Consider the following 6,910-nt stretch of genomic DNA (forward strand, 5'->3'; position numbering starts at 1 on the left):
ACTAGCCAAGTTCTCAGCCACTAGTGGCGGGCACAATTCCCCAAACACCGGTCCGATAATACGCGCGCATATCCCCAAACACCGGCCCGATAATACGCGCACAATTCCCCAAACACCGGCCCGGATTTCAGCCACTAGTGGCAGGCACAAGTCCCCAAACACTAGCCAAGTTCTCAGCCACTAGTGGCGGGCACAATTCCCCAAACACCGGTCCGATAATACGCGCGCATATCCCCAAACACCGGCCCGATAATACGCGCACAATTCCCCAAACACCGGCCCGATAATACGCGCACAATTCCCCAAACACCGGCGCGGATTTCAGCCACTATTGGCGGGCACAAGTCCCCCAACACTAGCCCGGGATTCAGCCACTAGTGGCGGGCACGATTCCCCAAACACCGGTCCGATAATACGCGCGCATATCCCCAAACACCGGCCCGATAATACGCGCACAATTCCCCAAACACCGGCCCGATAATACGCGCACAATTCCCCAAACACCGGCGCGGATTTCAGCCACTATTGGCGGGCACAAGTCCCCCAACACTAGCCCGGGATTCAGCCACTAGTGGCGGGCACGATTCCCCAAACACCGGTCCGATAATACGCGCGCATATCCCCAAACACCGGCCCGATAATACGCGCACAATTCCCCAAACACCGGCGCGGATTTCAGCCACTATTGGCGGGCACAAGTCCCCCAACACTAGCCCGGGATTCAGCCACTAGTGGCGGGCACGATTCCCCAAACACCGGTCCGATAATACGCGCGCATATCCCCAAACACCGGCCCGATAATACGCGCACAATTCCCCAAACACCGGCCCGGATTTCAGCCACTAGTGGCGGGCACAAGTCCCCAAACACTAGCCAAGTTCTCAGCCACTAGTGGCGGGCACAATTCCCCAAACACCGGTCCGATAATACGCGCGCATATCCCCAAACACCGGCCCGATAATACGCGCACAATTCCCCAAACACCGGCGCAGATTTCAGCCACTATTGGCGGGCACAAGTCCCCCAACACTAGCCCGGGATTCAGCCACTAGTGGCGGGCACAAGTCCCCCAACACTAGCCAAGTTCTCAGCCACTAGTGGCGGGCACAATTCCCCAAACACCGGTCCGATAATACGCGCGCATATCCCCAAACACCGGCCCGATAATACGCGCACAATTCCCCAAACACCGGCCCGATAATACGCGCACAATTCCCCAAACACCGGCGCGGATTTCAGCCACTATTGGCGGGCACAAGTCCCCCAACACTAGCCCGGGATTCAGCCACTAGTGGCGGGCACGATTCCCCAAACACCGGTCCGATAATACGCGCGCATATCCCCAAACACCGGCCCGATAATACGCGCACAATTCCCCAAACACCGGCGCGGATTTCAGCCACTATTGGCGGGCACAAGTCCCCCAACACTAGCCCGGGATTCAGCCACTAGTGGCGGGCACGATTCCCCAAACACCGGTCCGATAATACGCGCGCATATCCCCAAACACCGGCCCGATAATACGCGCACAATTCCCCAAACACCGGCGCGGATTTCAGCCACTATTGGCGGGCACAAGTCCCCCAACACTAGCCCGGGATTCAGCCACTAGTGGCGGGCACGATTCCCCAAACACCGGTCCGATAATACGCGCGCATATCCCCAAACACCGGCCCGATAATACGCGCACAATTCCCCAAACACCGGCGCGGATTTCAGCCACTATTGGAGGGCACAAGTCCCCCAACACTAGCCCGGGATTCAGCCACTAGTGGCGGGCACGATTCCCCAAACACCGGTCCGATAATACGCGCGCATATCCCCAAACACCGGCCCGATAATACGCGCACAATTCCCCAAACACCGGCCCGGATTTCAGCCACTAGTGGCGGGCACAAGTCCCCAAACACTAGCCAAGTTCTCAGCCACTAGTGGCGGGCACAATTCCCCAAACACCGGTCCGATAATACGCGCGCATATCCCCAAACACCGGCCCGATAAAACGCGCACAATTCCCCAAACACCGGCGCGGATTTCAGCCACTATTGGCGGGCACAAGTCCCCCAACACTAGCCCGGGATTCAGCCACTAGTGGCGGGCACGATTCCCCAAACACCGGTCCGATAATACGCGCGCATATCCCCAAACACCGGCCCGATAAAACGCGCACAATTCCCCAAACACCGGCCCGGATTTCAGCCACTAGTGGCGGGCACAAGTCCCCAAACACTAGCCAAGTTCTCAGCCACTAGTGGCGGGCACAATTCCCCAAACACCGGTCCGATAATACGCGCGCATATCCCCAAACACCGGCCCGATAATACGCGCACAATTCCCCAAACACCGGCGCGGATTTCAGCCACTAGTGGCGGGCACAAGTCCCCAAACACTAGCCAAGTTCTCAGCCACTAGTGGCGGGCACAATTCCCCAAACACCGGTCCGATAATACGCGCGCATATCCCCAAACACCGGCCCGATAATACGCGCGCAATTCCCCAAACACCGGCCCGGATTTCAGCCACTAGTGGCGGGCACAAGTCCCCAAACACTAGCCAAGTTCTCAGCCACTAGTGGCGGGCACAATTCCCCAAACACCGGTCCGATAATACGCGCGCATATCCCCAAACACCGGCCCGATAATACGCGCACAATTCCCCAAACACCGGCGCGGATTTCAGCCACTATTGGCGGGCACAAGTCCCCCAACACTAGCCCGGATTTCAGCCACTATTGGCGGGCACAAGTCCCCCAACACTAGCCCGGGATTCAGCCACTATTGGCGGGCACAAGTCCCCCAACACTAGCCCGGGATTCAGCCACTAGTGGCGGGCACGATTCCCCAAACACCGGTCCGATAATACGCGCGCATATCCCCAAACACCGGCCCGATAATACGCGCACAATTCCCCAAACACCGGCGCGGATTTCAGCCACTATTGGCGGGCACAAGTCCCCCAACACTAGCCCGGGATTCAGCCACTAGTGGCGGGCACGATTCCCCAAACACCGGTCCGATAATACGCGCGCATATCCCCAAACACCGGCCCGATAATACGCGCACAATTCCCCAAACACCGGCGCGGATTTCAGCCACTATTGGCGGGCACAAGTCCCCCAACACTAGCCCGGGATTCAGCCACTAGTGGCGGGCACGATTCCCCAAACACCGGTCCGATAATACGCGCGCATATCCCCAAACACCGGCCCGATAATACGCGCACAATTCCCCAAACACCGGCGCGGATTTCAGCCACTATTGGAGGGCACAAGTCCCCCAACACTAGCCCGGGATTCAGCCACTAGTGGCGGGCACGATTCCCCAAACACCGGTCCGATAATACGCGCGCATATCCCCAAACACCGGCCCGATAATACGCGCACAATTCCCCAAACACCGGCCCGGATTTCAGCCACTAGTGGCGGGCACAAGTCCCCAAACACTAGCCAAGTTCTCAGCCACTAGTGGCGGGCACAATTCCCCAAACACCGGTCCGATAATACGCGCGCATATCCCCAAACACCGGCCCGATAATACGCGCACAATTCCCCAAACACCGGCGCAGATTTCAGCCACTATTGGCGGGCACAAGTCCCCCAACACTAGCCCGGGATTCAGCCACTAGTGGCGGGCACAAGTCCCCCAACACTAGCCAAGTTCTCAGCCACTAGTGGCGGGCACAATTCCCCAAACACCGGTCCGATAATACGCGCGCATATCCCCAAACACCGGCCCGATAATACGCGCACAATTCCCCAAACACCGGCCCGATAATACGCGCACAATTCCCCAAACACCGGCGCGGATTTCAGCCACTATTGGCGGGCACAAGTCCCCCAACACTAGCCCGGGATTCAGCCACTAGTGGCGGGCACGATTCCCCAAACACCGGTCCGATAATACGCGCGCATATCCCCAAACACCGGCCCGATAATACGCGCACAATTCCCCAAACACCGGCGCGGATTTCAGCCACTATTGGCGGGCACAAGTCCCCCAACACTAGCCCGGGATTCAGCCACTAGTGGCGGGCACGATTCCCCAAACACCGGTCCGATAATACGCGCGCATATCCCCAAACACCGGCCCGATAATACGCGCACAATTCCCCAAACACCGGCGCGGATTTCAGCCACTATTGGAGGGCACAAGTCCCCCAACACTAGCCCGGGATTCAGCCACTAGTGGCGGGCACGATTCCCCAAACACCGGTCCGATAATACGCGCGCATATCCCCAAACACCGGCCCGATAATACGCGCACAATTCCCCAAACACCGGCCCGGATTTCAGCCACTAGTGGCGGGCACAAGTCCCCAAACACTAGCCAAGTTCTCAGCCACTAGTGGCGGGCACAATTCCCCAAACACCGGTCCGATAATACGCGCGCATATCCCCAAACACCGGCCCGATAAAACGCGCACAATTCCCCAAACACCGGCGCGGATTTCAGCCACTATTGGCGGGCACAAGTCCCCCAACACTAGCCCGGGATTCAGCCACTAGTGGCGGGCACGATTCCCCAAACACCGGTCCGATAATACGCGCGCATATCCCCAAACACCGGCCCGATAAAACGCGCACAATTCCCCAAACACCGGCCCGGATTTCAGCCACTAGTGGCGGGCACAAGTCCCCAAACACTAGCCAAGTTCTCAGCCACTAGTGGCGGGCACAATTCCCCAAACACCGGTCCGATAATACGCGCGCATATCCCCAAACACCGGCCCGATAATACGCGCACAATTCCCCAAACACCGGCGCGGATTTCAGCCACTAGTGGCGGGCACAAGTCCCCAAACACTAGCCAAGTTCTCAGCCACTAGTGGCGGGCACAATTCCCCAAACACCGGTCCGATAATACGCGCGCATATCCCCAAACACCGGCCCGATAATACGCGCGCAATTCCCCAAACACCGGCCCGGATTTCAGCCACTAGTGGCGGGCACAAGTCCCCAAACACTAGCCAAGTTCTCAGCCACTAGTGGCGGGCACAATTCCCCAAACACCGGTCCGATAATACGCGCGCATATCCCCAAACACCGGCCCGATAATACGCGCACAATTCCCCAAACACCGGCGCAGATTTCAGCCACTATTGGCGGGCACAAGTCCCCCAACACTAGCCCGGGATTCAGCCACTAGTGGCGGGCACAATTCCCCAAACACCGGTCCGATAATACGCGCGCATATCCCCAAACACCGGCCCGATAATACGCGCACAATTCCCCAAACACCGGCCCGGATTTCAGCCACTAGTGGCGGGCACAAGTCCCCAAACACTAGCCAAGTTCTCAGCCACTAGTGGCGGGCACAATTCCCCAAACACCGGTCCGATAATACGCGCGCATATCCCCAAACACCGGCCCGATAATACGCGCACAATTCCCCAAACACCGGCGCAGATTTCAGCCACTATTGGCGGGCACAAGTCCCCCAACACTAGCCCGGGATTCAGCCACTAGTGGCGGGCACAAGTCCCCCAACACTAGCCAAGTTCTCAGCCACTAGTGGCGGGCACAATTCCCCAAACACCGGTCCGATAATACGCGCGCATATCCCCAAACACCGGCCCGATAATACGCGCACAATTCCCCAAACACCGGCCCGATAATACGCGCACAATTCCCCAAACACCGGCGCGGATTTCAGCCACTATTGGCGGGCACAAGTCCCCCAACACTAGCCCGGGATTCAGCCACTAGTGGCGGGCACGATTCCCCAAACACCGGTCCGATAATACGCGCGCATATCCCCAAACACCGGCCCGATAATACGCGCACAATTCCCCAAACACCGGCGCGGATTTCAGCCACTATTGGCGGGCACAAGTCCCCCAACACTAGCCCGGGATTCAGCCACTAGTGGCGGGCACGATTCCCCAAACACCGGTCCGATAATACGCGCGCATATCCCCAAACACCGGCCCGATAATACGCGCACAATTCCCCAAACACCGGCGCGGATTTCAGCCACTATTGGAGGGCACAAGTCCCCCAACACTAGCCCGGGATTCAGCCACTAGTGGCGGGCACGATTCCCCAAACACCGGTCCGATAATACGCGCGCATATCCCCAAACACCGGCCCGATAATACGCGCACAATTCCCCAAACACCGGCCCGGATTTCAGCCACTAGTGGCGGGCACAAGTCCCCAAACACTAGCCAAGTTCTCAGCCACTAGTGGCGGGCACAATTCCCCAAACACCGGTCCGATAATACGCGCGCATATCCCCAAACACCGGCCCGATAAAACGCGCACAATTCCCCAAACACCGGCGCGGATTTCAGCCACTATTGGCGGGCACAAGTCCCCCAACACTAGCCCGGGATTCAGCCACTAGTGGCGGGCACGATTCCCCAAACACCGGTCCGATAATACGCGCGCATATCCCCAAACACCGGCCCGATAAAACGCGCACAATTCCCCAAACACCGGCCCGGATTTCAGCCACTAGTGGCGGGCACAAGTCCCCAAACACTAGCCAAGTTCTCAGCCACTAGTGGCGGGCACAATTCCCCAAACACCGGTCCGATAATACGCGCGCATATCCCCAAACACCGGCCCGATAATACGCGCACAATTCCCCAAACACCGGCGCGGATTTCAGCCACTAGTGGCGGGCACAAGTCCCCAAACACTAGCCAAGTTCTCAGCCACTAGTGGCGGGCACAATTCCCCAAACACCGGTCCGATAATACGCGCGCATATCCCCAAACACCGGCCCGATAATACGCGCGCAATTCCCCAAACACCGGCCCGGATTTCAGCCACTAGTGGCGGGCACAAGTCCCCAAACACTAGCCAAGTTCTCAGCCACTAGTGGCGGGCACAATTCCCCAAACACCGGTCCGATAATACGCGCGCATATCCCCAAACACCGGCCCGATAATACGCGCACAATTCCCC

Source organism: Urocampus carinirostris, chromosome 16 (assembly GCF_059441175.1).
Source record: "Urocampus carinirostris isolate Australia breed hairy pipefish chromosome 16, RoL_Ucar_1.0, whole genome shotgun sequence".
NCBI classification, from domain to species: domain Eukaryota; kingdom Metazoa; phylum Chordata; class Actinopteri; order Syngnathiformes; family Syngnathidae; genus Urocampus; species Urocampus carinirostris.